Source organism: Rousettus aegyptiacus, unplaced genomic scaffold, assembly GCF_014176215.1.
Source record: "Rousettus aegyptiacus isolate mRouAeg1 unplaced genomic scaffold, mRouAeg1.p scaffold_m13_p_1, whole genome shotgun sequence".
In the NCBI taxonomy this organism is placed as follows: domain Eukaryota; kingdom Metazoa; phylum Chordata; class Mammalia; order Chiroptera; family Pteropodidae; genus Rousettus; species Rousettus aegyptiacus.
Window position 1 is genome coordinate 16370936 of NW_023416284.1, and position 13041 is coordinate 16383976.

Here is a 13041-nt window from a genome sequence, read left to right on the forward strand (position 1 = left end):
TATATGATTCCATTTATAAGAAATATCCAGAGCAGGCAAATCCATAGAGACAGAAAGGAGATTAGTGGTCACCAGAGGCTAGAGGGAGGTAGAAATGGGACATTATTACTAATAGATATAAGGTTTCCTTTGGTGGGGATGATGAAATGTTCTGGAATTAGATAGTGGTGATGCTTGAACAACTTTGTGGATATACTTAAAACCACTGAATTGAACACTTTAAAAGCTCAATTTTATGATATGTGAATTATGTCAACTTAAAAAAGTACATAATATATACCTTGAAGTTAGGAGCTCATTTTCACCTTTGTATTTTCAAATCCTTTTCCCCTAACCCCAATGTCTTACACATAGCAGGTGCTCAAACAGTATTTTGAGTGAATGAATGGAAAATAAAATTGAAACAATTAATTGTATTTTTATTATTAGGATCCAAAAAGACAGTTACCAAATTCTCTCTTTAAATTAGCAATGCATATGAGTGCAGATCAACATCTTTGCAACTAAAAAGTCTAAATTATATTCAAAGATTATTCTTCACTTTCGTTGGTTTATTTTGTGATTTGTCACTTGAACAGATATCATTTGGTTACATATCATCACAGAATAGAGCTAATTAGTCCATGTTTTCCTCATTTCCACAGTATTTATTTTCTTAATTTAACTGTAAAAATTGCTTTCACTTAATTTTCAACTTTGAGATCAAACAGTTTAACTGAGACTCTGAATTTGTTTTGTCTGATTACTGCTTATAATATTTATATTATTTTTCAAAAGTATTACTTTGGCTTTGTTTCCTCCACAGAGAGCTTTAATCATATTAGCACCATTCAACTTGATGGTCTCTGTACTTAGCTTTATAAAAGCAGGCTGTGGAGAGACCTACCTACATGTACAGGTGGAATTATTGGTGATACAGATGATTATGAATCTGAAACTTAAAGATTGGAAATAAATTTATCTTCTAAGTTCTTTCTGGTGTTATTTAAACTGGTCACTCTACCCTCTCCTTGCCACCCTGGTTTGTAAGTAAGATACGAAGCTGGCTTAGCTCTGCCATTCAGAAGCATCTTTTCACAGCCCTTCCATCTTGAGGTTGGGTTGGGCAGCATATAAGGCAACAGATCCTGCGGGCTTTGATTTGGGACTTCCAAGAAGCTTTCTGAAATAACTGTCCTACCCATGGATGCTGCTTTCTGACAGCCCCAGTGTGGCCAGTAAATATATGTTTTTTTAAGCTAGACTAGTACTTTTATTCTTTTTCCAAACTTTAAATTTTTTTCCTCTTTAATTCCCCCCGCTTCCACCCCTGACCTATGGATGTGGCCGTCTCCCCTTAAGAACTGGATTTCTGAAGGCAGGGCATCTCCTCCAACATGCTTGCAGCTCACACCCGGGACCTGGCGCACCCAAGGCCTAGCACCCCCAGTGCACGCACTCCGGGGCCCTGTCGCACCCTGGGTATGTTCTGTGGCTCCACCTGGGGCGCAAACCCAGGACCTTCTGCGTGTAAAGCAGATGTAATAACTGCTACACTATGGAGCCACCAAAACTTTTAATTTTTTAATAAATTTTAATTCTACCTAAAGTTGGAAAGGATAGTGCAATGACCATGCCATACATGCTTCATCTAAATATGTCAATCATTAATGTTAATAATTTGCCTTATATACTACATATGTGTGTATATATTTGTGTGTGTGTATATATAAAATACACACATATACTTTTAAAAATATTATTTTATGATCCTTTCAAAAGTAAGTTGTGAGTTGCAGACATCATGGCACTTTTTTTTTTGACACTTTCTTAAATACGCTAAATATTTTCACATGTGTTGACTAAGAAAAAATACATACCTTTCCTACTGTATTAGTTTCCTGTGGCTGCTGTAACAGTTTCCACAACCTTGGTGGCTTAAAGCAACGGAAATGTATTCTTTCACAGTTCCAGAGGCCAGAAGTCCAAAATCAAAATGTTTGCAGGGTCGTACTCTCTATGGAGGCCCTATAGGAGAATCCTTCTTTGCCTCTTTGGCTTTCTGGTGGCTGTTGGTGTTCCTTAACTTGTGGCCACATCACTCCAGTCTCTGGTCACATTGCTGCCTCTTCTCTTTTTCTTCTATCTCTTATAAGGACACTTGTCATTAGATTTAGTGACCACCCAGATAACCCAGAATGATCTCCTCATCTAAGGATCCTTAACTTAATAGTATCTACAAAGACCCTTTTTCCAAGTAACATTCAAAGGTTCTGGGGATTAGGACATGGACATATCATTTTTTGGGAGGGAGGGGGCTATCATTCAGCCGAATACATCTACATATCCATAATACAATTGCCATCCTTAATAAATTTAATACAAATACAATTTCATTACCTAATGTATGTTCCACATTAAAATTTTCCCATTTGTCCTTATACTTTGTACTTCTTTTCTGTTTGTATTTTTTTTTAAATTCAGGATTGCCTTTTGTCTTCAGATATCTTTAGTTCTTTAGTTTCCTTCATTCTAAAACAATTCCCCACTCTTTCATGATATCGTCTTTTTTGTAGAGGTAAGGCCTCAGTTTAGATTAATGTCATTATTTTTTTATGATGAAAGTTAAACAGTTTGGACAAAAATATTACATAAGTGGCCAGTTCTTTAATAAAGAGTGCGCTCAGGGGTGATGGCCCCCTCACTACATCCTTGGTTTCCCTCCTAATGCTTCCTTGCTAGCCATCTGTTCATCTACCAAGCATTTGCCAAAGCAGCTTTTAAAAATGCGTTGCTCTACTCTCTCTTTTCTTTAGCCCTTCCCACAACTTAAAAAATGTTTTTTTTTTTTCTTCTGTATACAAAAATACAAATATTTGGTTGGAGCAGGTGAGATTTCTGAATGTAGTGGCTGAAAATTCCCATGCAGACCTTGGAAAATTATATTAAAGCCACTTGGGTTGTCACTAATGATTCTGGGGCCTAGAGTCCACAGCTATTTAAAAGGAAAACTTTCAAAAGATCAAGGAAATGGCTCAAATTATCAGTACCTATGGAATACCAGAAAATTCTCACTATTAAATGAGCATATTTTAGGAAAAAAACTAGTAAATGTACTTTGTGATTCATTCTTTGGGTAAAACTTTATTATTTTTTTTATTTTTCTGCTTCTTTAGTTTTAAGCCTCTGATGCTTTTCTAAAGACAGTGGTTATCTTCACATTAGAGTTGAAACAACTACTTAATAACATTTTTTTCTTGCATCCTTCCAGTTTTGTACAACTGATCACACTTTGACCTTTTTTTTTCTTTTGGTCTTCCTAGAAGAGCTACTATTGGTTTTTTTGGTCTGTTTTCTTCCTAATGTCTATTTTTGGAGGAAGATAGTTAAATAGATGCTTTCTATTTTCCTTATCTTGGTGAAGGTGATTGCCAATGGGTAGCCTATTCCGCTGCCCACACTTCCCTCCTAATCTTTCTAAAGATCTCTAAAAGGTAGCTGCTGGGTACCCACAAATATTTTGCCATTTCTCCCTTGGAGTGCAACTGTTAGAACTGGTTGATCGAGGTATTTGGGGAATGCTCTGAATTTGTTAGTAATTGCTTTGGTTCCTTGTTATACTGGATATATGCTTAAGGTCTCTGATTTTCATAAAAGTTATAGAACTGTGTAGATATAAAGATGTGGGTGTTTTTTTTTTTTTTGCTGCACTTGACCAGAAGTGTAATCAGTGCCCTTTGTATGGAAGAAGGAATTAAAAGTTAGAAGGAAGAAGAGATGTAAAATATGGGAGAGAAAAAATAAGTTTGTTGGAATAAAGAGGGAGGTGGGCAAAGTGTGAAGTATCCCCAAAATCAACTCATGAGTCTGTAGCCTTGTCTTCCAGACATGAAAATAAAGAAAAATAATCAGAATCTAAGAGTACCAAACCTAGTAAGAGTAAAAGAAGTTGGGAAATTGCCTCTAAAATAATATTTACTCTTTCTCAAAGCATACCTGTATTCTTTATTCTTAGAAGTAAAGGGGAAATTTTTTTTGTAAGTGTTAAGATCTGGTGAATGATAAACTACCAAAATAAGTTATTTTTTAGAGCTGGAATTTATAGAATCATGGAACATAAGATCTGAGGAAACTTAGAATTGTTCTTTACTCACATTCGTTTATTCAACAAATGTCAGGTCACATAGGTGGAAAAATAATTTCTATCTTAAAGGATAGGATAATTGCTATGAAAAGGTTTAAGCACATTATAAAAAGCATATACAGGAAGAGGTATCTGTTGTCGTTGCTTGTTTTTGAGATGAGGTAGCAATACTTGAGTTAAGTCTTAAAGAAGAAATAGGAATTTTCCTAGTGAACAGAAGGGAAAGAAATCCTGTCTGAGGAGAGAGCATATGAGAAAGCACAGGAATACAATAGAGGAGGGCACGTTTAGAGAATAGCAAATAATTTGGTATGTTAGAGATACCAATCATTTCCCCTGTGCTCACGTCCCTGTGTTAGGAAGATAATATATGTTGAAAGACCCTGTACCCCTGGCCACAAGACCAGGAATGGGCCCTTGACAGCAAGCAGCTAATGAGATTGTCTCTCACAGGAATAAAATAAACCGAAGGGACTTTCATTGTTAGTAATGATAGACTATATAATTCAAGTCAACCCTCCTACTGAAGACCAATAAAAAAGCTGGATGAAACATAGAAAAAAAGTAATCTAAAAGCATCTAATAACTAACAAGATAGTGAGAAATTATTGGGCCAAGATTTTGGATAGGTAAGAATTTTGAAATGATGAGCCTAGTACTCATGCTGCTTTTATCTAGATGCATATATGTATTCAGAAGTGACTGGGAAGCTAAGCTGAATTTTTGGTAGTCTTGCGAGCCGATGGGGACAAAAGTTGGAGTCCAGGATCCATAAAGGGTAGAAACCCTTATATATCACCCTCTGCTTTGGCCCAGGACTTTAAAATGCTGCATGGTAGGTGTAAAGGAGCACTAGAAGTAAACTAAGCTTCATGCAGACTGCAGACTGACTTTATATTATCTAAATGGCCTAGAAAAATCTCAGGACCTGAATTTGTATTAAATTGACCCTAATTGCTAGTGACAAGAGCAAATAAAAATCCTCTTTAGAGGAAAATATCATCATCCTAGGCCTCAAATTATTTACATAATATTTTTTTAAATACAGTGTCTAGCACAAAGATAACCAGACACATGAGGAGACAAGACACCATGAGTAAGGAGAAATAACAGATAATAGAAACAGGTCCACAGAATTCTGTATGCTGCAATCATAGAACACAAACTATAAAACAATTCTGCGTACTATGTTCAAGGAGATAAAAGTCAAACTTGAAAACCTTGACAGAGAACTAGAAACTATAAAAAGTGAGATCCAAAAAGTGACATTAAAAAACCAACATAGCAGATTTGTAAATGAGCAAAATGGAAATGCTAGACTGAGACAGTGGTAAACACTGAAATTTGTAAGGTCTGAGAGACCCAAGACTGGCAATCTTGTTGGTCTATCTGCAAGTCTAGGAAGAAATACAGACAGGAACAGAGATGGGAATGCATGTGACTCCAGGGAGAAAAACATGCAGAGAAAGTAGCTACCTGACTATTTTTCAGTTCACCCTCTTCCTCCTACAAATAATACCACAATAAATATCTTTGTACACATGTGCTTATGCACTAGTATTTTTATTTCTATAGAAAGGATCCCATATGGTACATTAAAAGAATGTCGTAAATTTTGAGAGAGAATGCCACATTACTTTCGAAAAATGTTGTAGCAATTCTCATTTCCCTAATGTTCTTTCTTTCACCTCTCCATGTTCTTTTCTTTTCTTTTCTTTCTTTCTTTCTTTCTTTCTTTCTTTCTTTCTTTCTTTCTTTCTTTCTTTCTTTCTTTCTTTCTTTCTTTCTTTCTTTCTTTCTTTCTTCTTTTTTTAACACGTGCAGCACCTGGTATTCTTAGGTGGTCTCCAATCCAAGTACTAACCAGGCCCAACCCTGCTTAGCAGCCAAGATCAGACAAGATTGGGAGCATTCATGGTGGCATGGCCAACTCCATGTTCTTTTCACTACTAAATGTTATCAATGTTTTGATATATTACTAATCTGGAGAGTTAAAAATGAGATCTTAAAAAGTCCATTTTGCATAAAAACAAACATGACCAATGGAATAGAAGAGAGAATCCAAAATCGAACCCTATCATATATGGTCAAATGATTTTTCAACAAAAGTGTCAAAACCAATCAATGGGAAAGGATAGTCTTTTCAAGAATTAATATTGGTAAAACTGGATATCCACATGCAAAAGCTCTTATCTTACACCATATACAAAAGCTAACTCAAAATGGATCAACAACTTAAACATAAGAACTAAAACAGTAAACTCTTAGAAGAAAAAAAAGTGGAAAAACTTCATGTCATTGGCTTTGGCAATGATTTCTTGCATATGACACCAAAAGTACAGGCAAGAACAACAACAAAAATAGATAAATTGAACTTAATCAAAACGTGCATCAAAGGATACTATCAACAGAATAAAAAGGAAACCCACAGATGTGATAAAATATTTGCAAATTACATATCTGGTTAGAGATTAATATCCAGAGTACATTAAGAACTCCTACAACTAAACAAGGACAAAAAACTCCAAACAACCTAATTAAAAAAAGAGGAAAGGACTTGAACAGACATTTCTCCGAATAAGATATACAAATGGCCAATAAGAACATGAATTATGCTCAACATAACTGTCAGGAAACTACAAATCAAAACCACAATGAAATGTCATTTCACATCCACTAGGATGGCTATAATCAAAAAGACAGATAATAACAAGTGTTGGTGAGAATGTGGAGAAATTGGAACCCTCACATATTGCTGGTGAAAAATGTAAAATAGTGCAGCATTTTGGAAAACAGTTTGATGGTTCCTCAAAAAATTAAACATAGAATTACCATGTGATCCAACAATCCTACTTCTGGGTATATTATACCTAAAAGAATTGCAAGCGGGGACTCCAGCATATATTTCTACATCAGTTTTCATAACAGCAGCATTCACAATAGCCAAAAGGTGGAAGCAACCCAAGTGTCCATTGACAGATGAATGGATAAACAAAATGTAATATATGCATGCAATAGAATATTATTCAACCTTAAAAATGAATGAAGTACTGACATATGATAAAACATGATAAACCTTGAAAACATGCTAAGTGAAATAATAAGCCAGATGCAAAAGGATAAATATGATATGGTTCCATATCCACATATATAAGGTACCTGGAATTGTCAAATTCATAGAGACAGAAGAGAGAACAGTGGCAACTAGCGGCTGGGGGAGAGGGCCTAGGAAATTTCTGCTTAATGGGTTTGGAGTTCAATTTGGGATGATGATGTATTTCTGGAGGTAGCTAGTGGTGATGGTTGCACAACAAGGTGAATGTATTTACACTTAATGCCACTGAACTGCACACTTAAAAATGGTAAAAACAATAAATTTTATGTTATGTATATTTTACCACAATGAAAAGAAATCTATTTTGTATATCCCTGACAACTAGTGAAGTTGAGCACTTTCTGGTTTTTTTGGACATTTGTATTTCATCATTTATAAATTGCCTACTCATATTCCTTGCCCATTTTTTCCCTACTGGGCTGTTTATCATTTTGTTATTAATTTATGTGAGTTCTTCTTACATTAATATTATTAGCTCTTTGTCTACAGGGCTTTTTCTTCCATTTAATTTTATTTATGGTGTCTTTTGAGATGCAAAAATTTCATAAAATGGCTGCCAATGGCCCACTACCATCAAGTAAATTTATTGTGGTGAGAGGTGGAGAAAAGAGTTCATAGGAAATAGGATGCTGGACAGAAAACCTAATGAATATCTACTAAATGAAATTTTGTAAAGATATGGCCTTGCCCACAAAGAACTGCAAGGAGATGATAGGAGGCACTGGATATGGATGCTATTAGCTACCTGAGTCATGGTTTGCTTGTCATGATTCACTCATTAATTCTTTCAATAATTTACTTACTTATTCAATAAACATTTATTAAGCAGCTATAATGTGCCACTGTATTATAACAGAATACAAAAATAAGTAAGGCATAGGACCTGCTTTTGAGAAGCTCATGGTATATTTGGGGGGGATAGAAATGCTAAATTACAAATAATAGCAAAAAGATGAGTATCACACAAGAAAGATGGTGGTGACTCAGGCTGGGGAGCTGTCGACATAAGTGAATGCATTTGGGTTATATTTTAAAGGTAATACTGAGATAACTTCTCGGATATATGTATCAGGGAAACAAGAATCAAAGATGATTCTTAAGTTTTGGACCTGAGCCACTGTGAATACCCAGAAGAGCCTTTTACTAAGCTGGAGAAGACTGAGATAGACAGAGGTTTGAAGGAGAAAAATCGGGCATTCTATTTTAGATATATTAAGTTCGAGATGCCTACTAGACATCCCAGTAGATTTGTCAAGTGTATATTTAACATATGAATCTGAGAGCTCAGGGAAGAGAGGTGAGGCTGGATTATAAATCTGGTGGTCAATGGCAATATTTAAAGCTATGGGACTAGATAGGATCACCTACGGCAAAGTGTGAATAGAGTAGAAAATATTTAAAGGCAGAGCCAATTTTTAGAAATTAGGTATGAGAAGAGGATGATCTAAGCAAGGTGATTGAGGGGTGCCTAAGGAGGCAAGAAGAAAATTAGGAGAAAACCAGAAGTATCCTACAAGCAAAGAAAGAAATTACTTCAAGGAGGGAGAAGTCAACCAGTGTTGAATACTGCTGAGAGGTGAAGATGAAGATAGAAATATGGCATTGGATTTGGCAAGATGGAGAATATAATGACCTGGACAAGGCATTTTCAATAGAATGGTGGGGACAAAAATAAGGTTTGAATAGGTTGAAGAAAGAATGGAGATGAGGAAGTAGAGACAGCAAATAGAGACAAAGCTTTTGTGTAGTTTTGTAAAGAAATAGGGCGATAGCTGGGAGAGAGGAGGGTCAAGAAAAACTTTAAAAATATTTTTCAATAAAAATGTTTTAAATAGATTACATTACATGGTATAAAATTTTAAAAGTACGAAAGGGTATACAGTGAAAATCTCACTCCCACACCTTTCCAAACCCAGTCACAGTGTTTTCCTCTCTCATTTCAGTGTTTCCAGTCTCTCACAAATCCTTCTGGGAATATTCTCTGTATATACAAACAAAATTTATACACATTTTCCCACCTTATCTCATTTTAAATAAATACACAAATGGTAGCTCATTGTACACACTGCTTCTGCCCCCTCGTTTTCCTACTTATCAAAAACATGTCTTGGAGATCATTCCATGTAGGTACATAAAAAGGTCTTCTGCTTTATTTATGGTTGCATTGTGTTGTTATAGCCTAATTCAACCTCCTAGTAATTCCTATTGATTAATATTTAGGTGGTTTCCAATCTTTCACTGTTATAAAGCTGCAATGAATAATTTTGTACATAGGTCTTTTCACATGTGTAACAATATATCTGTAGGATAAAATTACTTAGAAGAATTACTGAGTCAAAGGTGCCAAAATGCTTTTATATAATTTGTACCAATATATCCTACCAACAATGATTAGAAGGCTTGTTTCCCCAAATAGTGTGTTATCACATTTTTTATCTTTGTCAATCTAGGAAGTGAAAAATGGTCTCTTGGTGTGGCACCAAAAATGGTCTCTTTTATTTTGCATTTCCTTTATTTTGAGTGAGGTTAAATATTCAAAAGTTTACAAGCTATTTATATTTATTTTTCTTTGAATTGTCTCTTCCTACTTTTTGCTCATTTTTCTAATAAGTTAGTCTTTTTCTTACTGATTCATAGGAGCTCTTAATATTTCAGGCATGTTAGCTCTGTGTTATCTGAGTTGTAAATATACCTTTTCACTTTGTTTATAGGGACTTTTTTTTCTTGCAAATTTTTTTTTTAACATAGTCGAATTTATCTGAGTTTTGTGTCTTACTTTTAAAAACTTCCCCACTCCAAAAGCATTTTAAAAAATTTCCCAGAAGAGTATTTTAAATATGAGATACTAGAGTATGCTTTCATGTTTTCAATAGAAAGGGAGGAACTGATAATGCAGGAGAGATTAGGGAAAATTTCAAGAGCAAACTCCATAACTAGGCTAGGAATGGGTGTCATACAGAGCCTAAATCAGAAGATGGACCTTCAATAGGAACAAGGACAGTCTCCTTTTGTTAGAGGAGGGAAGACAGAATATGGGTTCTGATGCAGATGTTGGTGGATTTGGTGATGAGAAGATAAGAAAGTTCCTCTCTGATTGCCTTTATTTTCCCAGTAATATAAAAGGCAAATTCATTGGCTGAGTTTAGGGCAGGAAGGGGTTGTTAAGGTTTGAGGAAAGATGAAGATCAAGAACGTTTAGTCTTATTGTGTTAGATGTTCTAACTTCTGTATATTCTCCCACCCTTGGAACAAAAGATAATTTATTTAAAATTTTCATTGATACAGTGATTTGATCTGATGGAATGACTTGGTTTCCCTTTGAAAAACACCTTTATTCTTGGAGAGTGCTTCATGTGATTATATTACTGTAAGTAAATTGGCCTCAATGTGCTATATGCGTGGGTTCCCAGTGAGGTGAGCGTGTTTTCAAGAGGTGTTTAGGTTCAGGGTTTGTGTCATTCAAAACAGGTTGTATAGGTCATAGCACTTGAGCAGGAAAGAACAGTTGACTTTGCCTGGAAGTGGGCCATGTATCTGGCAAGCCTAGATGGATGCATGGATTCATTCAACCCTTCCAGTAAATTGTTTATATCCTTTGTCTTAGTAATTAATTTGACTTCTGAGACTCTAACCTAAGGAAATAATCCTTAGGAGGCAGTATAGCAGAGTGCTTAAGAACACATAGGCTTTAGAGTCAGATACACTTAGAATGGAATTCAAAATGGTGATCTTAAGTAACTATTAGAGTTTATTTCTCTGCCCCTCAAGTCATCACTATGCTTTTTTTAAAAAAAGTTTTTCATTGAGATATAATTCACAAACCATAAACCCCACTTATTTAAAGTATACAATTTAATTATTTAAATATATTCACAAAGTTGTACAGCCATCACCATAATCAATTTTAGAATAGTTTTATTATCCCAAAAGAAATTCCCTGACCATTAAATCACTATCCATTTTATAGAACCCTACACAATCACTAATCTTTTTTGTCTATGTGGATGTACCTATTTTGGACTTTTCATACAATATAATCACACAATATGTGGTCTTTTGTGACTGGATTCTTTCATTTAGCATAAGATTTTAAAGTTCATCCGTGTTGTAGCATATATCCATACTCGATTCCTTTTTATTGCCGAATATCAACAATTTTACTGTTTGAATATACCACTTTTATTTATTCATTGGTCAGTTGATGAACATTTAGATTTTTTCCATTTTATAGCTATTGTGAAAAGTGCTGCTGTGAACCTTCATGTACACCTTTTTTGCATACAAGTTTTTGTGTATATTATTACCTCTCTTGGATATGTACCTAGAAGTACAATTGCTAAGTCGTAGAGTAACTCTTTAACTTTTTGAGGAACTGAGAAACTGTTTTCCAAAATGTTGCACCATTTACATTCCCACCAGCAGTATATGAGAGTTCCAGTTTCTCCACATCCTCACCAGCACTTGCTATTATCTATCTTTTTGATTATAGCCAACCCAGTGGATGTGAAATGATATATCATTGTGGTTTTGATTTACATTTCTCTAACGGCTAATGATGTTTAGCATCTTTCCTGTGCTTATTGGCCATTTACCTATCTTCTTTAGAGATATGTCTATTTAAGTCCTTTGTCCATTTGAAAAAATTATTTTATTTTATTTTTATTGTTGAGTTGCAAGAGTTTTAAAAACATATTTCTGGGTACTGGCCCCTTATCAGATTTGTAAATATTTTCTCCCATATTGTATGTTGTCTTTTCACTTTCGTGATGTTATCATTTAGAGCAAAAAGTTTTTAATTTTGATGTAGTCCAATTTATCTGTTTTTTCTTTTCTTGTTTGTCTACTCAGTGTTTTGAGTTCTTCTTCTCTTAGTCTCTCTTGAGTCTACTCCAATCAGGCTTTTTACCCTTACCAAAATTACTCTTGATAAGGTTGCCAGTGGCCTCCATGTTGTTTATCCAATGACTAGGACTCGGTCTTCATTCTTATTTGAAAGAGCTCTCACCTCCTCCTTTTGAAATGCTGTGCTTTATTCACTAGATTTCCAGGATACTACACTCTTCTAGTTTTCTCCTACTCCTACTGGCTATTTTTTTTCAGTCTCCTTTTCTGGTTCCTCTTCATCTCACTGACCTCTAAACATTGGAGCGCACCAGGACTCAGACCTGGGATTTGTTTCTCTCTACATTCATTCCATTGGTGATTTCATCCAGCCATCAATGGCTTTAAATATCGTCTATATGCTGACAACTCCCTGACTTATATCTCTGGCCCAAACTCTACCTAAACTGTCTTCCCTCAGCTATCTGCATTACTCACTCCCTGTTATAGATTAAATTGTGTCCTCCTCCCCAAATTCATATGTTGAAGCCCCAACCCCCAAGGTACCTATTTGGAGATAAGGCTTTTAGAAAGGTAATTAAGGTTGAATGAAGTCATAAGGGTGGAGCCCTGATCTAATAGGATTAGTGTCTACAAGAAAGAGACTGAAGAGAACTTTCTCTCTCTCTCCCTCCCTCCCTCCCCTCTTCCCCTACCCTCCGCCACTACTCTCTCTCTCTCTGTATCTCCATGTACATGCGCCAAGGAAAAGTCATGTGAGCACACAACAAGGTTAAGGTCTGTAAGCCAGGAAAAGAGCTCTCTTTAAAACCTGAGCATGTTGACAGAGTGATCTTAAATTTCCAGCCTCCAGCACTGTGAGAAAATAAATGTTGTTGTTTAAGCTACCCAGTCCATGGTATTTTGTCATGGCAGCCTGAGCTGACTAATACACTCCCCCACTTTCTTCAGGTTTTGCTCA

At 35.4% G+C, this 13041-nt stretch overlaps 1 pseudogene; it reads right to left on the minus strand.

Annotated features, from left to right (window-relative positions):
- Positions 1 to 5938: 5938 nt before the first annotated feature.
- Positions 5939 to 6058, minus strand: LOC118605441 (annotated as a pseudogene).
- Positions 6059 to 13041: the final 6983 nt, after the last annotated feature.